The sequence below is a fragment of the Pocillopora damicornis genome, chromosome 10, assembly GCF_964200805.1.
Source record: "Pocillopora damicornis chromosome 10, jaPocDami1.2, whole genome shotgun sequence".
NCBI classification, from domain to species: domain Eukaryota; kingdom Metazoa; phylum Cnidaria; class Anthozoa; order Scleractinia; family Pocilloporidae; genus Pocillopora; species Pocillopora damicornis.
In genome coordinates, this window is record NC_142679.1 from 3,588,314 (window position 1) to 3,610,373 (window position 22,060).

The 22,060-nt window shown below is 37.9% G+C and overlaps 1 long non-coding RNA gene across 11 annotated transcripts; it reads left to right on the plus strand.

Moving 5' to 3' along the window:
• The first annotated feature begins 1,485 nt into the window (after window positions 1-1,485).
• LOC113684665 (uncharacterized) lies at window positions 1,486-20,309 on the plus strand. Of its 11 annotated transcripts, none has more exons than XR_003447487.2 (8): window positions 1,489-1,661; window positions 8,431-8,503; window positions 10,475-10,537; window positions 12,301-12,351; window positions 13,427-13,515; window positions 17,034-17,109; window positions 19,419-19,622; window positions 19,759-20,309. It is a non-coding gene; the product is annotated as an uncharacterized LOC113684665 (long non-coding RNA). The 11 variants fall into 11 exon arrangements; XR_016180365.1 differs by lacking the exon at window positions 1,489-1,661 and adding an exon at window positions 6,060-6,176 and having other exon boundaries at window positions 13,427-14,025; XR_016180364.1 differs by lacking the exon at window positions 1,489-1,661 and adding an exon at window positions 6,066-6,176.
• The last annotated feature ends 1,751 nt before the right edge of the window (window positions 20,310-22,060 follow it).

Below are 22,060 nucleotides of genomic sequence, written 5' to 3' on the forward strand. Positions count from 1 at the left end.
GCGGTCACGTGACTGCAAACCCGGCCGGAAGAGAAAAGGGTACACGCGCTTAAAATTCAATCTAAATTTATCCCACAATCGTGCAATTTTCAGGTCTCAATTTTTTGAGGTCACCGGTTGTCTCAAACCCGCGAGTATATCTCTAACTTTCATCCACCAACATCGTAGAAACAACGCAAATCTACTGATGTGTTTGCTCAAATGCGCTCGTATCAAAGATTATTTGCATAATTCTAAAAATTGACCAAGATCTCCTTTCGACCGTTGAAAACTTCGTTTGTTTATCCTCTACGTTGAGGATTTTAGGTTTTCATAACAGCCGGATGGAGAATAGATGCCTAGTACGTCGTTCCAAAGTTTTAAAATCCACGAGTTTCGCAACAAAAGAAAGTGCCTTCATGGTGCTGAATTATAGTCAGTTCATAACAATCTGGTGACAGCTTTCACGACAAATGGCGCTGAACAATTAGTCTTGCTCAATTTTCCTTAGTGCTCCGAATGCTAAAAAATACATTTACTATATTTCCAGTGTCTTCCCAGGGGTTCCGATGCTTAGACCATACCGATATCTATTTTTTTTTTTTTTTTACCATTTCAAGGCCAAAATGACCGGAACAACATCAAACTAACTTGTACGCGAGGATTTCGCTGGATAGCTGGTAGTACTTCAAATGACTCGATACGTCGTCCCGGCAGAAATCAAGGCTGAAATATCAGCAGCTACTATGCGTAGTTCATGACCTGATATTTCAACTAACATTGTCGCGAAGGCGCCTCACTTTGTTTACTATGTAAGTCACGCAAGCGCGCAAGCGTTACGACTGATCACGTTTACGTGATGTTTCAGGACAACTCAACATTTATTCACCATTCAGTTGTTATGAGCATACAGATGGATTTGAGCAAACACATTAATTTGCGTTTTTTTTAGGATGTTGGTGGATGAAAGTTAGAGATATAGCCGCGGGTTTGAGACAATCGGTGACCTCATTAGTGTATAAACTGTGCAATGACATGCTTTTTTCACTCCATTAACGCCTGCATTTTGAAAATTTTTCTCGAACAGATATGCAAATTAAGGTAGTGCTGCTGCATAAATTTTACAATCTCGATCGCTGTCCACACTAGTGGTCCAGCCAAATATTGTTTTTGGCTTGTGGCGACGCAAAAAAAGAGAATTGGAGAACAAGTAAACTATTTTTGAAACATGTGTCCTAACCCTTTTCATGAGCGAAAAATAAAAGAAATTTTTTTTTTCCGACGGGAAGTCGAGAGGACCGCTCTCAGCGTTATAAATTAAACCCATTCATGTATTATGCTGGGGGTCCTGTAGCTGAGGAATTTATGAATGAATTTATCTGTATGGGAATAAACTTATCTCGCTTAAGTAAATTGTACATCATGAGAGTTTCTTGGTCTGATTTAGGGCCGTATAGCCCGGTTTTAGTTCATCTGCTTTGTCTTCTATTAAATCCTTTCCCAAACGTGTTTGCATGTGTTTTTCGAGCTTGGGCTACCTGTGATATCAATTAGTCTAAAATTATAATATTTGTTGCTTCCCTCAGAAGCGTGGTCTCGTCGTCTCTAGAAGAAAGTGCACGATTCTGACATGTGATGGGAGAAGAGATCCAGTACAAAACGCCGAATTTTATCGAGCAACGGTGAGTTACTTCGCATTTGTAAGATGAACGAAACAAACGAGGGAGCTTTTTATTTGCTTTTTTTCTGTCTGATCCTCAGTTCAACTAAGACTATTCACTCGGGGAATATTTACTGTGAATTGAGTGAGATTTGACGAACGATCACATGTCACAATGGTGCAGGATGTTCGATTCGCTCAGATCAACTTTTTTGCGAGCGACGGATGGTTGGCGAATCGTTGAATAAGAGACCATCAACTAAGTTTTGTCGAGGACAATGTTGCCCTCAGTCGTAATACTCGATACTGCATGCCTGATTATATATTTCCTCAAAATACTTAGCATGTTTACTACATTTCGTTAAATACATTTCAAAATTGAAATATATTTTTTGATGAACCTTTTAATGAGTCAGATATTGTTCATAGATGGGCATCAGTAACGCAAACATTTCTATAGTATATCTATTTATCAAAAGCGTATGACAAGCCATGCGTAAGGTTTCATCCGCTGGCTCAGATGATGGTGTGCTTCTCGCGTGTTGACTGAAACTTACACTTCGAACTCTCCGTCTTTAAAGCCATTTTGTTTTCTGGATATTTTTGCATAGAGCCTCAAGAGAAGTGAAGCAGCCTATAAACCGTTTATTAATCTATCTTGTTGGCTACATTTCAAAGAATAAACCTCTGCCATTACTCAGAGTAAGGCGCTTCGTTCCTTGCACTACGATTTTACTCGATTTGCATCCTTTCTTACTACGTTTGATCATGGTCTCAATTCAGAGGCATAGAAACTGGGATTGTTATAAGAACCCCGCTAAATCTCCTAAACTTGAAAGAAGCCTTGTTCAAACACAATTAACAAGTGACCATGAGTCAGTGGTGAAGGTAATATCATGATGGCCTAATTCGTCGATGAGTTTATTGAAATGAAAGTAAAAGGAGTTACTCAATCTCAGGATCAGAACCGCGGTTTTTCGAGGTTGGAGTTGGTTTCGCGCCAGTGACTATCAAATTTTTTTCTCTTTAGGAAACTTTAGTTTGTAGTCTACTTATTTCTTCATTTGTGCATTGGTAATGACATCAGTTAGGCGCCACCAGTAATCTTCCTTCAGTATACATATCAAGTTCAAAGCTGTGACGGATATTCTTCAGCTGTGACCCGCGTGATTGAACTACTGCGAATATTTTAATCTTCACATTAAAACATTATGAGCTGCTGCAGTCGTGAATAATGAATAATGCCGAAAGCGCGAACACAACACATTTGCAATTGGTTTTATTGTCTATAGGTCACGCTGTATAACAAAAATAGGCACATGCATAGTCACACTTTGGGGCCAAATTGCCTAAGGCGTAAAGAGGCACAATTCAATAAGTGAGAGTTGGGAAAAGAGACAGAACTGACCAAACCATGGTTGTCTTGGCGCTCATACAATGTACAGATTGCTTTGATATCTGATAACATTGTCTAACAAACTCGTATGGAAATCACTCCACGGTCCACTAAGTAACTTCGTTGAGAAGACTACTCGAAAGAATTTTTCCTGCTCTTACTGAGCTAAAAAAGCATGAGAATGCCTCTTCCAACCCCGATTCTACGGTAGAATGTGGTTGCTAGGCAGGCCATTGAAACTGAGTCTCGAAAAAGCAACTTTCTTTCTGGGAGAACGTTCAAAAACTGCGCTTATAGACTACACTCGCCCCTATTCGTCAACTATTGTTCTTTACGTCACATTACCTAGGCCAAATTCATGCAATCGTATTCTGGTGAGTGTTTTCCTAAAGGACTTGCCCAGACCTGCCCAATATGTCTAGTTCAGATTCTATAATCACTTGTAAAATTTAGAATACTGAAAATGTTATTGCTACGACAAAATCCTTTCATCTGTACTCGCTCTACTCACAAACCAGTTTCCAGTTAGAATGGGGCGTTTCATCTCTGAGCCCATCATGTAACTTGATTAAAGAGTGCACTGACGGAACTAACAACAAAAGCTAGTTGAGCAACCACATGATATTTACCAAAGAGCGTCTCAGTAATATTTGTATTGACTTATGTACGAATTCGTTTGCTTACAAGGCTCAGATTTTCCCACTCTGATGCGCGGATGCACCTGTATTACACTTTAAGAAATAAATTCAACAAGGAACGCCTTCGAAATGTAACACTGACTGGAAGTCACTTGCTATTCTCTGTGAATACTGCTGTTTTGCCTATCCCTTTAAAATTCGCAAGCTTATGCGATGCATAATACAGCTCAAAATTTGTTTGCGTTCCATACCTTTAAAATTAAGTCATGGCGTAGTTCACCAGTAAACTCGCCAGGTTCCGACTGCGAAACGTGTTGTTTCGTCGCCAAAGATTCAAATGTAAGATTCGATGCGCTGACACAGGTCGAGGAAACTCGAGCCATTCTCCACGGTCGGCCAGTCAGAGGAAACTTACAGAGATTCGATAGGTATCAGATCGAGCGACTTGAATCACTTCGAAAAGATTGATAAAATTCGGTTTACTTCTTAGCGCAATTGTTTACCACTTGTCTGGTTCAAAACAATGCACGAATATTACGACGTTCAAAACTGAATTTGGAACTGCAATTTTTGACTATTCAAAGTAGTTCAAATAACAAAATCGGACGACGGCGAAGTGGGAGCCCGATCCATCATGAGTATAGTTACGGACAGAATTGGACGTCACAAAGCCCTGTTACCAATTAATTAAAACTATGAAAAAATTTGAGAAACAAACTATTCATGACGCGTGCAGTCCAATGACACAGGCATGACACATGAATTGGGTACAAATAAATATCCAAGTGAATGAAGATTTGATTCATTGACCAGCTCCCAGTTGGCTTGTTAGCTCAATTGGTAGAGCGCTGCACCGGTATCGCAGAGGTCATGGGTTCAAATCCCGTACGGGCCTGAAATTTTTTTCAGGTCCTACTTACAACTACTCGTTTCAGTAGTGTTCTTAGCTGCGAGGATCTTCTAATTTCATCTTTCCACCGCAGTGCAAATATGTGAATTTCATATATCTAAAATCTTCATTCACTTGGATGTTTATTTGTACCCAATTCATTGACCAGCTCCCAGTTGGCTTGTTAGCTCAATTAGTAGAGCGCTGCACCGGTATCGCAGAGGTCATGGGTTCAAATCCCGTACGGGCCTGAAATTTTTTTCAGGTCCTACTTACAACTACTCGTTTCAGTAGTGTTCTTAGCTGCGAGGATCTTCTAATTTCATCATACGAGTAATTTCGAAATCGAACGAGCGCGTAGTGCGACTTTGATAGAAATCACAAGTATGATTTCAGACCAAAGTTGCGCAACAGGAAGTTCAATTGCCACTTTATTACATTCATTTTGAAATCGCAAAATTCAGTCCTTCAAATACAGGATTTTTGGTCTTTTCAAAGATTTATTGATCCAAGAATGAGCTGGTTTGTAACAGTTGCTAAAGTTGTCTTTCATTTACTCATATTTGATTGGTTACTTTAAACATATCTTGAAATCGGTTTGGTCGTTGTGTTTTCGTAAAGGTTTCTCATTGCATGGGAAAAAGATGCGATATTATTTAGAGCAAAATATGGCGCGATTCGCGAATAAATCGCACCACTGAGAGCCAATCAGATTGGAAGGATTACAAGTGATTTAAAATGGACATGATAAATAATGACAATAAGACCGAGTTGAGTCCAATTCCGTCTGTAATCATACGGATGAGTAAAAAAATCGGACGACCGCGAGGCGGCAAACCGCGTTTTCTATCCCGGTATGATTACAGACAGAATTGAACGACACGAAGTCCTGTTACAAATTAATCAAAACTATGGCAAAATTTGATTCGACTATACAAACTTCGCTCCAACCAAGGGCTAACACTCGAAAGGTTGGGTTAAGAAACTCTTTGCGGTGGTCAATTTACCTTATAAACCAAATAATGTTGTTATGACTTTATCTTACACCGAAGCAGCACCACAGTAAAACTTACCACCAACGTGTTCGTGTAGGTAATCATTCCCCTCTTGGTTACCCCCTGCCTCAGCCAATCAGCAATTAGTAAGGTAATTTAGTTTCATCAACTTGAGCTGATAACGTAAATTGGCCACCTTAAAGAGCTTTAAAGCTGACGTTTCGAGCGTTAGCTCTCACTCAAAAAACGGATCAAATTTTCATGATTGACGTATTCCTTATTATGTCTAGGCAGGACGACGGCGCCTTTGAAGATTGGTAAGCCTTGACAAAATTTGATAGGACAACAAATCCCCGGGCGTACCTGTCTCACTGAACTGGTGCCAGATTTATTTTCGAAAAATAAGCAAAAATTTTACGAGTAATTTTTGTGTAGTATTCCTCCATGAAACGTGATCCCCCCTCCCCCCTCCAGAGAGGGGGGAGGAGACCAGACCAGAGGTCTCCCCAGAGACCATTCATTCAACCGATATTGTCCAGGTGTCCTCGTTTCACTTGAAGGGACACTTCAAGCCAAATTGCGAGCTCTCTAAAAGAACGTAACAAGTTAGCTGATACAGGTAAGAAAGTTCGTTGTATAGAGTAGATTATGGCATCATTCTCGGCATAAAATTGCATCGAAAACTAACTCAGCTACAAGCTATCGAAAGGCAACGCCTGTGGTTGAACGCCACAGTTCTCAAACTCGGTTGAATTCTAAAGCTAAAAACTGTCTCAACGCGATTCAAGTAGATTGCAAAGAAACTCGCTGAAATTTGTGGTTAGCTGTATTGAGTAACATGTCCTGGTGAATATCAAAGGAGAGAGATGAAACATATGTAAGACTGCAGTGTGCTTGAGGCCGTTTGTATTCCATGATAAAGATATTTGCATTACGAGCAATATTTGTTGTGGCAAAGCCTTCTTTGCAATTTATTTTAAGTTCGTATTTAAGATTATAAGAAGTTTAGTTAAAATTAAGAGTTCAGTGTTTGCCGTTACTGTAAACGAAAAGCTTAAACTCTCCCTTTAAAGTTCTATAATTTTGTGATATTATCTGTGCTATATTTTTCCGGCCTCATTACGCGTGCTCCGCGAAAAACGGTTGAACTTCGACGTACGCTCAATATCGTCAAGGTTGTGGATAATTGAAGAGGCTTTCCTGGAATATCATGTTATTGAAAAGTGTTTTCTGCGTCGAGAAAGGGTCGATATCCGCATGAATTCCGCGGATACCACGAAGAATTCACTTTGTCATTTGGCAGATCACAGCAACGGCAGATTTGTCTGAATCGGTGTTCTTAACAACATCGTGTTCCCATCGGAATAAAAGTTTTAAAAATGTTGACGCTTTGTCGGTGATTAGTTTCAGTCTGCAAATATCACAACTTAAGAGTACTAGCAAGAAAATTCTTGCCTTAATACTTTGCGAGTTTTGTCCAAAAGCGCGCATTTCCCAATCTAAATTGCCAACTCATTTAACAATCAGAGAAGCCCTGGCCGTGCTCTGGTTTGTTGAAAAGCACGTCGGAAGCAGCTAGAGCACGAAAGAAGAGTAGGGAGAAAATGACATGTATTTTAATAAAATCAAATATGGTGCTTGGCATGTTTACAAACCTTTTTTTTGTTCTTCTTTTGCTACTCACCGACTCGCTTGTTCCAAAATTTAACTTTTGATTAACTAAAAAAACTAGAGTGAACAACTAAGAGCTTGCTCTGATATCCTTTCTAATGCATCAAGTGGAAGGGCACATCAGTCGAGTTTTACAGCACTGATGTAAAGCACACAGGAAGCAACAGGGACATTTTGGAGCAGTGACATGAGTGGCAGAGATATGTGTACATTATCTTCATAGCATTGAGGCTGAAAGGTGTATGTCCTTATAGGAGACATGGTTTTGTGTTGTCAGGCAAGATATTTTTCTTTCAATAGTCCCTCTCTTCACCCAGGGGTCAAAATGGTACTGGTAAACAAAACAAAATGCAGGAGGTCAACCTCTTAACCCTGTGACCTCTAAGAGAGATGAGTGACCTCTCAGGGAGAAGAGTGTCTTATTACTCCTAACAATGTGATGTGTATGTATACTGTAAGTTTCCGTGGAGATTAATTACTCTTTTTAATTTTCTACAGTTTGGTTTGGAAAGTGACTAGTAGTTATGACAAATGGAAAATTTACAATCTGTTGCACACACATGCAGCATTCAGTGCAAGCTTTATCCCTGTAACTCCCATGAGTGACCAAGACAGAATTTCTCCTAATAGCATCAATACAATATCAACCAGATAAGAGATGAGAATAAAGAGAAATATCAATTTGGGTATAATTAGGTGATCCAATACTAAATTCTCTGAACTAACATTGAATTGTGCAGTTGAGAGTAGGTAGCATTACAAATTTTATCTGGGAGTTGACCTTCTAACTCCCAAGATCTGACTGTTAATCCTCTCCTCTAGGTGTTACATGTTTCCTTGTTGGTTACAAGAATTTGATGAGTTCAAGTATTCTCACTACCTCTGCTGGATAATGCTTGGATATTATAGGGAGAAGTGATATATTAATCACTTCTGGGAGTTAAAGGGTTAAAAGCAACCATCTTAGTTGTGTATGAATATGTATATCATTTTTTGGCTGACCAGGTAAAACTTAAACTTTAAAGTTTCTAAGTAGATAATTGTTTATGAGTGGAAGTTTTTTTTTAGTAATCTTAAAAGCTAGGTAGGTATTAATCCATGCATATCACAGTACATAATTTTGTTACTGACATGTGGTTGATTATTTACCTTTCAATGAAATTTAAACTGTAAAGTAACAATTTTTTGCTGTTTTGTTTAAGATCTCCAGAAGGCTGATCATGACCAACCTTATTATAGGATGCTGGAATTTGGGGTCAAGTTGGTTGTTACAAAGTAAGTGGAATTTTCCTAAGTTTAAAGAACATGCCCCAATTATTTGAAGAGTGGATAATGTTAATCTGCTAGATGACAGTTTATTCATTGGTTAATGTTATCTGCTGACTGTACAATTGGGTGCAGCATTATAACCAACATATCGTGGCCATTGTGTATGGAAATGTGAGTGTCATTTTGCTGGAATACTGGCTAAGGGTTTAGCTGCATTAAGGAAAATCTGTTTGTATTTGCCAGAAAAAAACAGACAGTCAAAGAATGCATGTGGCGTCTGGTATAACACAATTTTTCAAGTATTGAAAAGAAATAGATGTTGCATGGTGATGCTAGAATGTAGTGTTGCAAAATATTTGTCTCGCTTTCCCATAAGAAAAAGATAAGAAAAAGATGATTCAAGAATATATCCTCTAATTGACATCTGACCAATAATTGAATGGTGACAAAACAATAATGACAACAATAGTAGTTTAATAATAATTTAAAGGTGCTAGCTTTAAGTCTCATGGTTCCCCAATCCTCTGGGCTCCAACATTGATTACCTATGCTTCTTTTAATTTGGCCCATCAATTATAAATAATTTCCCTAATATCTTATTGCATTTCCATTTGTGGAGACTTTTGTTTCATATAAAAAGGCACTACGCGTTGTAGGATATTCCATCATTCGGTGTCTCATGATTCTATTGCTTATTTATGCACAAGGCTTTTTTATTGACTTAAGTGTCTACTGCATGAGAAAGCAGGAGACAGAAACACAACATTTAGGGGACTTTTAATTGATGCAAAAACAAATTCTCCAAAAAGACATCAGGAAATTGTACAACAGACAGTAAGGAGATTTACTAATGAGATCTTGGGGGCAAAAAGGTTAATCTCTTTTAAGTCTTAAGTGATCCTTAATATGTGGTGTTTGTGTGCACTGCAGAGGTAAAAAAGGGTTTTTGTACATGCTTATTGACTGGTTCAAAAGTGTTTAGCTAGAACTATTCACTTCCTAGAAGGGAGGAGACAGAAACAAAATTAAGGGTCGAGAGTTTAAATCATCTTTCAGGATATTGATAGAAATAAACTAATATTTTGGTTTCTGTTTGGTAGATACTTGTAATAAGACAATTATTTACCATAGTGTCGTGGAAAGTGGTGTATACTTACCTCACCACTTTGTGGCTCTGAAAAAATTTCTACCACTATTCACCTCCACTTGGGGAATTATTGTTAATAATGTATCCCTATGGGTAAATTATTAACAGTAATTGTCATGAAATTTATCCCTATGGATACATCTCATCTATGTATCCATAGGGAACACATTCAAAACTGCTGATCCAAACAGCATGCAGAGTGCCCGTCAAATAGTTGCCTATTGTTGGCAAATTTTTTGAAACTCAGTCTGCAAAGTGTTTCATGTTGAAATCTGTGGCTCATATCCTCTAGGGGTATTCAAAGTTTTTTCTTGGCCCCATTCTTGTGACAGGATGCATAACTTTGCACTCTACACTTTACAAGAACAGCAGCAATTACCATTTATTTAGTTATAAACGAGAATGTGCAAACCAGACACTTACCCAACAGGGCTGTATCACCCATCAGTACATTGCATCACAATCCCTCCCCGCTCTGAGAATTGGTAGAAATATACCAGCTGCTGCTGGTTCATGGTACCCTGGAGGGGAAAGAGGCAGACAAGCAATATCAAATGTAGCAGTAATACCTGACTGTTATGAATATTTCCAAGGTTCAATTGTTTTTCAGTTAAAAATTACAGGCGACCTGTTGTTTGTCAGTTATCCCAAAACACAACAAGAGGTAGGAAAACCATGGACTAAGCATGGCTTTCTAAACCTGGGATGGTGTTCAATAAATCCATTTCCACTGTCAAGGTTGTTTTGTTTTTTTTGTATTGGTTGGTGGCATAATTCACAAGTAAAGCTACAGAATTTAAGTATTTGATAAACAAATTTCTTACTTCGAGGCTTGGAATTACACCAGGTTCCCGACGTTCCTGTCTTTGAGGATATAATTTCAAATCAGCAATGTAAGTACACAAACTTTGTAGTATTCCATAAAGAATTTTAGTATTACCAAGTCTTGTTTCTCCTATAACTCTATATCTCTTCTTAGTATATACTAAAACAGTGGATAACATTGAAGGTATGCTCTGATTGGCCACTCAAACCCTAAATATCCTTTGCTATTCACCTCCAAGCAATGCAAGAAGGATTGCACCTGAAAATTTTGTTTATGTTGCAGGAATAAATGAGTTAAAGTCATCTTTTTGTATTATATTATCTCACTGTTTTAGTTATGCTAAAACAATTATTCACCATAGTGTTGATGACTTCTAGTGGATATCTATCTTGCCACTTCACGGCTCAGTAAGTATCCACTTCTAGCACCTCCACTTTGGTGAATAGTTGTTAACTATCAACTTGGTACAATCAGTTGGATAACTTGTTCCTAAAGCTAAGAATATACTTGTAAATATTGTTCAAAATTTAGGACAAATTGCCCTTTTGACTGTGTGTAGGCAATGCACCATGACCTATGAAATGTGGTATTTGACCTTTCACTCCCAATGCCTTATAAGTAATTATCTCTACTGTCTTACAATTCTCATGTTATAACTTGGAAAATTTGGTATTGTATCAACTAACAATCCCCTAATTGATATTTTTCTCAGTTGTCTTCATTGATATTGTAATGGGAGCTAAGGTTAAAACAGTGGCCTTGAATTTTATGAAAAACCTGGTTACACTACTACCAAGAAGCATGAGAGAGCCCTCTGGGTTCAATTTCTTGGAAGAAAGTGACATGAATGCATATTAATACAACAATGTAACTTTTTCTTTAGAAATTTAAACAAAAACCACATAGATACAGTATTTGTTTATATCCTTTTTGAGAAATAAATTAAAGACTCAGAATATAAAGGGAACTTACTGTTGAGGTTCCTGGTGCTGCAACAATAATAAGTAAAGGTAAAATACATAAATTTTTTTAAAACTTTGTCATATGGTTCATCAGTGTATAATATTATTTGTGATGCACTAAGCTTTGCAAATTTAATACTGTTCACTACTGAGGGGGAACTCTCTTGGTGAGGACTACCTAATGTGTACATTACAGGCTAGTAAGGAGTCCTGTCACCCAATTGGGGTTCATAATGAGATTGGATCATAAGAATTGCTTCCTCAAAAGTTAAAATCCTGAAGGCCAAAATTGTTTATGATCATCTGCAACACAAGAGGTGATTGACAAGAAATTCTTCAACTGCTGTTTGGTTATTTATGAGAAAAAAGCCTAATTGTTGTGTAGCAGCTGTGTGCCCACCCTTGGGAAGTGAATATTTGCAAACATCAATTGTTTGCCAGTTGAGAAATAAGCCAACCTGCCATTTGTTATATACCCCATAACATAACAAGAGGTGGGGAAACTCTGGACTAAGCATAGTTATTTGACCCCTGGGATGGCTTCGATAACACAAGAGATACCCTTAATGATATTGATATGGGGATAGGTATACTTCATTTTCTTAACTCACTTTGCATAATTATTTACGCTCTGATATATCAATTATTTGAATCACACATTTATGGTTGCCTTTTCTATGCTACCCATGGGTACCCAATTGATATCTGTTCAGTTGTCTGTCCTCTCATTTTATGGATACATATATTAGCTGTGGGGATTTTGATTGCACTAAATCCATTCCCGCTGCCTGAGTTTGGGTTAGTGACATAATTTTTCAAATATAGCTGTAAAATAAAAGGATTTGATGAACAAATTTCTTACCTCTAGGCTTGTAGGGACACCCTGTTGCCTGTGAGGAAACAATTCCAAAACAGCAAAGTAAGTACACAATTTTTGTAATATTTTAAAGAGAATTTTAGTTATACCATGTTTGTCCACATACAAATGTACATCTTTTTCTGTCAATTTGGTACATCTAATTAAATAACTGGTTCCTTAAGTGAGTTATGTACTTGTGCATATTGGTAAACTTTTGAAAGAAATTGCCCTTATGACTCTGTGTAAGCAATGCACCATGACCTATAAACATGGAATTAAGATAATGCTGTGACCTTCACAAAAAAAACCTGGTTTAACTTCTCTGTGAAGTAACAGGTACCCTAACAGTTTACAGTAGCCATACGTGTTGAGTTGTGGTACATACATGTACATTTCCTCCTTAAATACATGAATATAGGTAGATTTATACTGTACTCCTTCACCTGTGGTACAAAGCTCAGTAGGGTTTTGGTATATAATTTCTACATGCTCAAACAATTTTCAACAGTGGAATGACAAAAGAGCTGGCCCAAGAGATATGAAGGTGCCCCTTGTATAATTAATGCTTAGAGATGGAGAAAATTTATGTGAGGGCACATTGTACTGGCCAAGGATGAATGATGGTGCTTGTAAAGTGATACAAATGCATGTTAACAAAATTATGACTTTTACTTTCAAAATTTGAACATAATCACACTGTATAGAAACAGTATCTGCGTATACACTTCTTAAGAAATATATTTTTACTTTCAAAGACTCAAAGGATGAAAGAAACTTACGCCATTTGTTGGTTTTGCTAGTTTTGCTGCAATAATAAACAATTATGGAAAATGCATTAATGATCTTCTTTTAAAACTTCGCAATATGATATATAAGTAGGTAATAATTATCGATGCTTTTAGCTTTGTCAATTTGGTACACATGGGTACATTTTTCTTGTTAATTTTTACAGCCAATCGTGCAGAGTTTTGTTTACTTTACTTCCTACTGATCGTGTATTCGATTGAGGACTTACTGAATTGAGCATTATGTTTGAGTTTACAATGCGCCGTATTTCTCCTGTTCCGATCGCCATTTTGGTGGAGGTTTGACAAGGCAGTTTTGATTTTCATATCATAATTTCTATTTTTTTCAGACTAACCTGGAAAAAGCTATCACCTGTTCAATACTTACGTCGTGTTGTTGTTGTGCCTGATTCACGGTACTCTATGAATCTAGAGAAAGGTTTCATAGTTCCTTTGCAGTATTACTGTATTTAATCGATTAAACGCCGCCGTATAAACGCCGCTCTCGAAAAAACGCCGCAATCGAATAAACGCCGCAATTGAATCACGAAAAATTTAATAAACGCCGTTGCGTTTAATCCAGTAAATACGGTTATTTTGCGTTTGCATTTACTTTTTGCTTACCTACATCTTACCTTTTTGTTCACTTGGCAAAAAAGATTTGTTTGTTAGCTTATTAGCTTATCTGTCTACTCGAGCGTAAGCGCCGGCAAAGATTGATGGGAATTTTTTAGTCAGCTGTTAAATTGGCGGGAATTGACTGACTCATTACAATGCGCATAAAAAAATACTGGATGCGATTTCTGGGAGACTGGATCCTAGTCGACCACTACGATTTTGTTTATGGGTACATACGGGCAACTATGAAAATATTTCTGTATTTCACCCACAGCTAGTTTACTTTGCAGGTGTCTACTAGCCTGCAAGGCAGTCGTCTTTTTAGTGCGAGGTAACGTTAAGAAGCCCGCGATCGTTCTTTAGGCCGTCAAGATACAGCTATATTTATGGCTCGTCTATAGTAGATCGAAACAAGAACGGGGAAGCGATTGTATCGAGCCATATGAAACGTGGTATCATTTTGTTGAGCCATATAAAATATGTGGTATCATTTTGGTGGTCATTTTCAAGTGTGCGCTTTGTGAAGACATCTCGTAGGAAGGTTTGTTCGGGGTTTCACAGCTAGTGGTGTGTTATACATGTTCTTGTGGCTATGCTGACTCAGGAGATAAAAGCACAGGCTATGAGGTACTTACGTGACATGTCGTGGAAGCTTAGCTGTGCGTGTAGCCATTTTTCAATGGCTTTACTTGTAGTGGCCATTGTTGGAGGATATCCCAGAGCGATTGACTAGGAGGTCTTTATTGTCGTCTCTGTGAACCTGCTCTTGAGATTTATTGGTATGGGAAGCGCAATTAACGGAATGGTTGAATGTAGCCCATAGCTCAGAGTGAACTTCCGAGGTTCTTTGCTTAAACTTTTATTTGCCTTTTGATAGCAATATATTCCACCAGTTTAACGGCCTCGCCAAAGAAACGGGCATGTTTCTTCATTCATTTCCGCACACCTCATACTCGCGGTGATAGAATAACTTGAATGTCGTCTACTTCTCAGTGACTCATTAGGTCAGTTACTATTCTCGCATAATGTAATTGAGTTTGAGACTTATATAGAAGCGGCAAATGAAAAATTATAGTTCCTTTTTTCGTCAGTGTTGTCCAATTATTACACCTTGCAGTTGATTCGGAATTAACATGAATTGTAAAGCGTTGTAAGTATCAACATTAAGCGAAAATATTATTTTTGGGTTATCAGGCGCTGTTGTTTTGTCACGCAACTCGTAACATTCTCTTCCCCTAGGAACGCGCTGCGTGACCAGATCTATCTACCCCCGACTGTTTGTAAATTCCGTGTTTGCACAGTTCAACTTCTTCAGAACGCTCGAAATTTTTTCGATTCCTTCCCTTTTGCGTGAACGACAAGTGATTCTACTCAATATCTACGGCCTCAATATGTAAATTAAGGATGTTAATGATCAAAAAAGAATATTCTACATAATTGACAATAATTTGATGAAGACAACAAAAATATAACAGCGTCCTTAAGAGTTTTATCAGTAGTGAAATAACTAAATATTTCTTGAGGTTTGAAGTGAGATGTATGCAAACTACACTGCATAAATATTGAAGGGAAGTTCCTGTCTTTGTCACCAACTTTACAAAGTTATTAAAATGTGCTTGGATACTTGTACAATTGAAGTTTGCAAACTACACTGCATAAATATTGACATCTTCACTATCAAAATTCCACTCGTAACTTTTTTTATTCATTCTCAAGGGAAGTTCCTGTCTTTATCACCAACCTTACAAAGTTATTAAAATACTATCTTGGTGTTGCCTTTTAAAACACAAATTAACCACTTTTTCAACAAGCTACAACTCGTCTCTGATGAAGTAGAATGTGAACTATAAAAAAGGACTATCAATATACTAAATAGACAACAGACTTCTAATAATAGTAACATCATTTACAATACTAACATTAATTTTTTTTTAAAAATTTAATCTCATTAGTATTACACTTCTCTCAAAACTGATAACTACATTACCTACTTAAAACTAATGGAATTGAAAGACACCATTATTACTACAAGCAGTAAATAGGCATGGACTTAATAGATTTTCTAGGGTCAAACCTACTAAATTGCCTCCAAAAGGTTGACAAAAAAGCAAAAACTCATGACTGAAATAAGTACAACAATGGTTTTTGACATAATTTTTTTTTAAAGTAAAACGAGGAAAAAAATGGCTATATGAAAGTTAATTGTAAAGGAGTTACTTTACACCTGGAGGTTGAATCTCAGAGGAAAAATCATGAATTGTTTATTAATGCAACCATCCACAATTTTAATGAATATAACAAAGCTCAAATATGTGTTGAGTTGTGGTGCTCTTGAGCTCAAAGGCTCTTCCAGGGACTCTAGGAAGCAAAAAAAAAGGGTAAAAGTACAGATGTGTTTAGTTATTTACGTGCCTTGGGCTCAGCTTGTATTTTATGTTACTTGAAGCAAGTCTTTCAGTGAATTCGTGAATTCGTGGAGGACTTACCTGCCTCGTTGAGATAAAAGCTTAGAATATTTTGCGAGACACTTTACTGAAATTAAAAGTTGACTTTATACATAGCTGTGACCATAGGCACTTTTGTCAAAATAGAGGTGAATTTCAGTAAAGGCAACTAAGTGAGCCTACTGAGTGTTAGGTCTTGAGGCAGGGTTTCTATAATGGATGGGTATGTGCAGACATGTTTCTATAGCTAACTTAAACACAGAGAAAATATAATTAATTATAATAATTTTGTAATGTTGAATAGAGCTTTGGTATGTCACAGGGTGTTACCTCTGGTGTCTGTGAGTTGGATTGATATCCTGCAAGAAAAGAGGAAAATAATTAAGCATTTTCTAAGTAACTAGGTGTACACTTGTATAGCATTCAGTTTATAATTTGTACATTTAAAGAATGCTAATCCTTGATTTGAACTAGCTTTCAAGAAACGAATTTACTATAGAACCATTGAACGTTCTGAACTTAGTACTTTGTGGCTATCACCTTATGAAAATGACAGTCGGAGGTCTTTCTGGTTTGACAATTTGAGAAAGTTGGAGACTTTGGATTGTATTTACAATATCTTTAGTCTATTCATCTATTCTAGGTTTACGATGCTTATTTTTTTTTGTCTGAAATGAAAGACTCGCCATTGGTTCTTCACCACCTGCCATAGTTGTGAGGAAAATCAACTGTTTGTATGAAAAAGTTGTCAGTTTTGTCAACTAGGACTGATTTTCTTACGATATCAGTTACTCTACTTTAAAAATTATTTTCCTATTGCTCTTGCAACAGGAAGCGATCTCTTAACCATAAAATTAATTTCCCAATCTCAAAAGTGTTTTTTTCTCTTTCACAGAGTATACTCAGCACCATAGAAATGTTTAGCTGAACAGTGCCAAAGATCACCTGACTGAATCTGATTTCACCCTCAGGTGAGTTCTCAGCTTATTTTTTTTTATTGCTACCAGATAAGAACATGACAGGAACTTTGATTTCCTTGGAGCCATTTTCTTTCTTTTAATCATTTTTAAAATTTTTTTGTTTTGCTGAGTTAGGAATTCTCTCTAGGACATAAACCTGTTGTTCTGTCCCTTCATCACCTTAGGGACATTTGTGACGGGTGACAAAGAGAAAGAAAAACATTAAATTCAGGTTTTTGTTTGATTTCACACTAAATTCTAAACGCTTATATTACAAGACATGTATGGCAGAAGGTAGGGAGAATTAAATTTAAGATCTAAGTGGTGCAAGGGTAATTGTAGTGTAAGGTAAGCTTATTTCTGTCTTTTTATGCTTGTGCTCTGGTTATAAAATGTGTTTTAAGCAGTTAACAACGAAGAAATGTAAAATGGTTTCCGTGTTTACATAGCCTGATGTAAACACGCAGGAGGTTGAGAGAACACGAGATAAGCGTAGGAAACCACGACGCGAAGCGGAGTGGTTTCCAGCTTATCGAGTGTTCTCCCAACCTCTCAAGTTTTTACATCAGGCTATGTAAACACGGAAACCATTTTACATTTCTTTTATAAAATAACTAATGAAAGAGGAACGAAAACCGTGTTTACATACGCTCATGTAAAATGGGCTAACTTAATCTGCATTTGTTTTGTTACAAAACAACTACACAGCGCTTCCCTGGTTTTCGTTTTCTTCGCTTGTTTTATTTCGGTCATATTAAAGAGTGGTACAGTTTTGGATAAATTGAGCGTGAAAAAAAAAATATTTTTTTTTTTAGAGTTCAGGTCGTAATTTGAGAAACAATACGTGCTTGTTATTTCCGTAGCACGATTGAGTTGCTGACTCGGTTGGTTTTTTTTTTTAATCAAGACACTGTGTTTTATACTGTGGGTGCTAGGCAGTCTCATGACTTATGCTTTAATGGTTTCTTCTCTCGGGCTCTCGACTTGATTTTATTACGACAAACGAGCGTGAGTAATTTACTTTTCACTCAGCCGACAGTGATACATTTTTGAAACAAGTAACCATGCGGACAAGATTGATTTTATTTTGTTTTCCGGTCGCACATGAGAAACAACGCGTGAGTGTGGCGCTCATAACAAAGCTTTTCTTGTAACGTTGGTTTACAGCATGTTTTTGTTATTATTCACTTTCACTGGAAGTCAAACTTCGGCACACGAATGAGCTATATATGCTGTTCAGTGTCAGTTGTAATCATCCCTGAAGAAGTCTCGGCTAGAGACGAAACGCGTCGGAAAAACAAACAAAAACTTACAACAGTAAGAAGTCTTTCTTTGTGCTGCCCACTAGTCTCCGTTTAAAAGATCAAGAAATGATATTAAATCTTGTACATTTCTGGACCGTGGAAGAAAAGCTTCGTTCACGAAACCAGATGTAGACCTCCCATAATACGCGACAACACTTTGCCCTTATGTCACGCTCACTCCAGAACCGATAGGCTTGAGGTCACAGCAATATTTTTTTACGGCTGTTTGGCATGTTCGTAAATTTTTAGTCTCTTCGCCGAATCTCGTTTTGAATTCACTGCGAACACTCTTAGTAAAAAGTAAAGCATTACACCAGTTACACGTTTGTTTCAAAATACTGGAAATTTGTGTTATACTACCCCTCAAAAAGGCAAACTGTGTTCCTCTCAGGTAATCACGCTAGATAAAATCGTCAATCGTGTGAAAATGCAGTCAAAACCGGTTACAGGCACTCAGTTTATAGGACAGCGGTCAAAATATTATATACGTCCCGATGGGGGCCTGGAACACAGCGAGGAGATCAATCAATTGGTATCCGTCCGCCAATTTCCCGCGCAAAAGGTCTAAGGAAAACATGGGAAACAATTGCCGTCTCGCAAAATAAGGGAAGGAAAATTGAAACTTTCCTAGAAATCTATAAATGGAAACAAAAGTAGGGAAGAGGAAGAATTGGGACTTTTTGAGATCATAGCTCATTCAATTACGGGTTTCCTGTCTATTTACCTCTCTGTTTTGAGCTTTACCAGAAAAAAGTTATACGCCCCTTAAACATTATGAGTTACTGGCTTGTGTGATTGTTTGTAGGTCGTGCGAAGCAACTTGGTTCTGACAGCCTTTTAAACGACCATGTTCATCTTCGCAGTAAATGGTTAGAATTAAATTTAAAAAAAGACAAAAGAAGAAGAAAAAAAAAAGAAATAACGAAACATAGGAATGGGGTTTCTGGAAACCCCGACAACTCTAGATATGGAGTGAAAATTAATATCAAGAGTTTTTTGTTTTAATTACACATTTAGGTATTACATAGCTGGCAAGCAGCCCTCGATATTAGAACCGCAGGACGCCCTTTTCTCCGCCCGCGGGAAGATTGGAAGCGAGTCAGGGAGAGAGGTTTGCCAGAAGTCTGGAACTACTCTGAGACCCATAGTAGCTCAAGGCCTTGTAATTTCCCGCGGAGGATGAAGCGCTCGTGACGAAGCGAGGGCCTGCTGGCCGGCAAGGTATTACACAGTACAAAACACACAATTATTGCGACATTGATCAGTCCCATAAGCCTTGTTATTGAAACCTCTAACTTTCAGAAAAAGTAATACGCATTATTACTCTGTCTTTTTACTTTCTTGTTATTTTTTGAAGGCATCTGGAATCCAGAGCATTCTCACAAAGACATCTAGCAACCGCACGACTTAAAGGAAGGGTGAAGTCGAGGTCATGGATATATTAAAGTGATCAGAAACATGAAGGGAAAGCTAAAACCAAAGACAACAGATGCGATGGTTTGCACACTGTTGAATGGAAGTATCAACCTTAAAATCCTCGCTAGTCAGATGCAAATGAAGTCGAGATAGATCACATTTTCTGACATGGACGCGGAAGGCAAAAGAAACGCTTTCTCGAAGTTTTGGAGGAAACTAGGACTTGAAGAAATTTTATAAATTTTCAATACTGTATACGTTGATGTTTGTTTGTTCTCACTTTCTTCTATTTCTTGAATCTTCGGTTAAGTTTGATTAGCCGCCGAAAGGCCTTCATAAAAATGTGGAAGTTACAATGGATCTCATTGCACTGCGTCAATCCTTCTAGTGTCGGATTATCGAAGTATCTGTTTAAAGTGAGGAAAGACGTTGAGCCTTCTATGAACCAGTAATTTCTGTAATGTCTTGTAATTGAACTCTTTCGTTATAATGGTTTTGACTCTGTCCTCATTTTGAAAGGGAGGTGGAACTTGGCATTGACCTAGTATGATCCCAAATTTTAGTCGTTTTTGTCGTATGTTATATAGCGGTAAGTGTGTGGCTCCGCTTGAAAACGGCGCGTCCTATTTAAGTACGCCGGCATGATGCTTGAAATGTACAGAAAGTACCGAACTCAAAATGAAATTTAACCGGCAGCAGGGGACCTCAAACATAACATAAAGCTTTGTCTCGGAAGGCGCATCTTTTTGCTAGGCGACCACGGCCTGAAATAGACCAATGGAGAGAAGAAACTTAAGGAGTTGGGTGATGGTTGTGGAAAACATTGTCGTGTTCGTCTCGTTTATTAACAAGTAATCCTACGGAATAATATTGTAACCTTATCGACTCCTTCAACCTGGAATGAACATTGCAGATTTTCAGTGATTGCTAAAACAGGACCGATATGCTTTGATAGATCCCAGCTGACCTAACGCTTCTATTCAGACGCCTAAAATGCTTCTGAAGATTAACGTTTAGGCGAATAAGAGGGCTTTAGCAAGACACGAAATTCTGTCTTCCTCGTGTTGTTGGCACGCGGGCCTACAACAAAATCCTACGAGGGAAGTTGCACTTGTTCCCTGGTCAACGGTTGGGGAGCGAGTGGGAGAAGTGGTGGTTGGACCACTTGTAGTTCCGAAGTAAATCTTTCTGCTATCAAAACCCGATTGGCGATGAGAATATTAATGAGAAATGGGCAGGCAAAACGTCTTGCCCCCAACTCTTTCGTTATAATAGTAATAACAAGGATTATTAAGTATAAACTGATTTTCGACTGACGTGAACGCAAACAAATTTTGGGAAAAGGCTCTTCTGCTTTTTTCGAACACCAGGCACAAAAGATGATTAAGGAAGCACGAAATTTGAAAGCTCTCGGATTGAATGGTCCGTCGGGCGCGTGCGATTATTTTCCACATGCTCTCCCGGAAAATTTGAGATCCTAGACTCGCAGACCAGAAGCAAAGTCCCTTCGAGGAAAAGTTTAGAGTCATTCTTTTGTCATCAAATTTGCTACCAAGAAAACCACCGATTTGTGTTTTGGGCTTAAGATTGCGCGTCTCTAGCCGCCCACTTTTTCATGTTAATAGTTCAAATTCCTGAAGTGTAGCGTTGGACGCGATGGCAGAGCTAAGTACATTGTTTTATAGTCGTGGAAAAGCTCTTGGAGAAGACTGAAGAAGAAAGATAATACAAGACATCATTGGTTAATGGGGAGACTTTACTACATAATACTTCGAAGGAAGTTTTATTACAATTGCCAGGTAAATCAGGGTAAAAGGAAAAGTGACACGGACAACATTTTACTACACTTTGTCCCGCAATATTGTTGCTATGAAAGTATACAAGCGTTGTTGCCCGTATAACCACTGGTACATGCACTTTGTCACACGACATTGTCGCCATGAAAGTTGACAAGCGTTGTTGCCCGTATAACCACTGGCACGTGCAACTTGTCACACGACAAAGTTTGAAGTTGCGACTAGCGATAATTAAAGAATCCTTCACCTATAATGGACGAACGAAATCGTAAGGTGTTCATGCGAGATCGGATTTCCAGGAGATGGGAGAGGGGCATTCATCATCAACTTACATAGGAATTAGAATTCGGAGACATCATCGCATATTAAAAATTTTTCAGAATGACGAAAGAACAATTTCGCTCTCCTGTGGGTAAGGTATCGCCTCTGATTCAAAAGAAGAACATA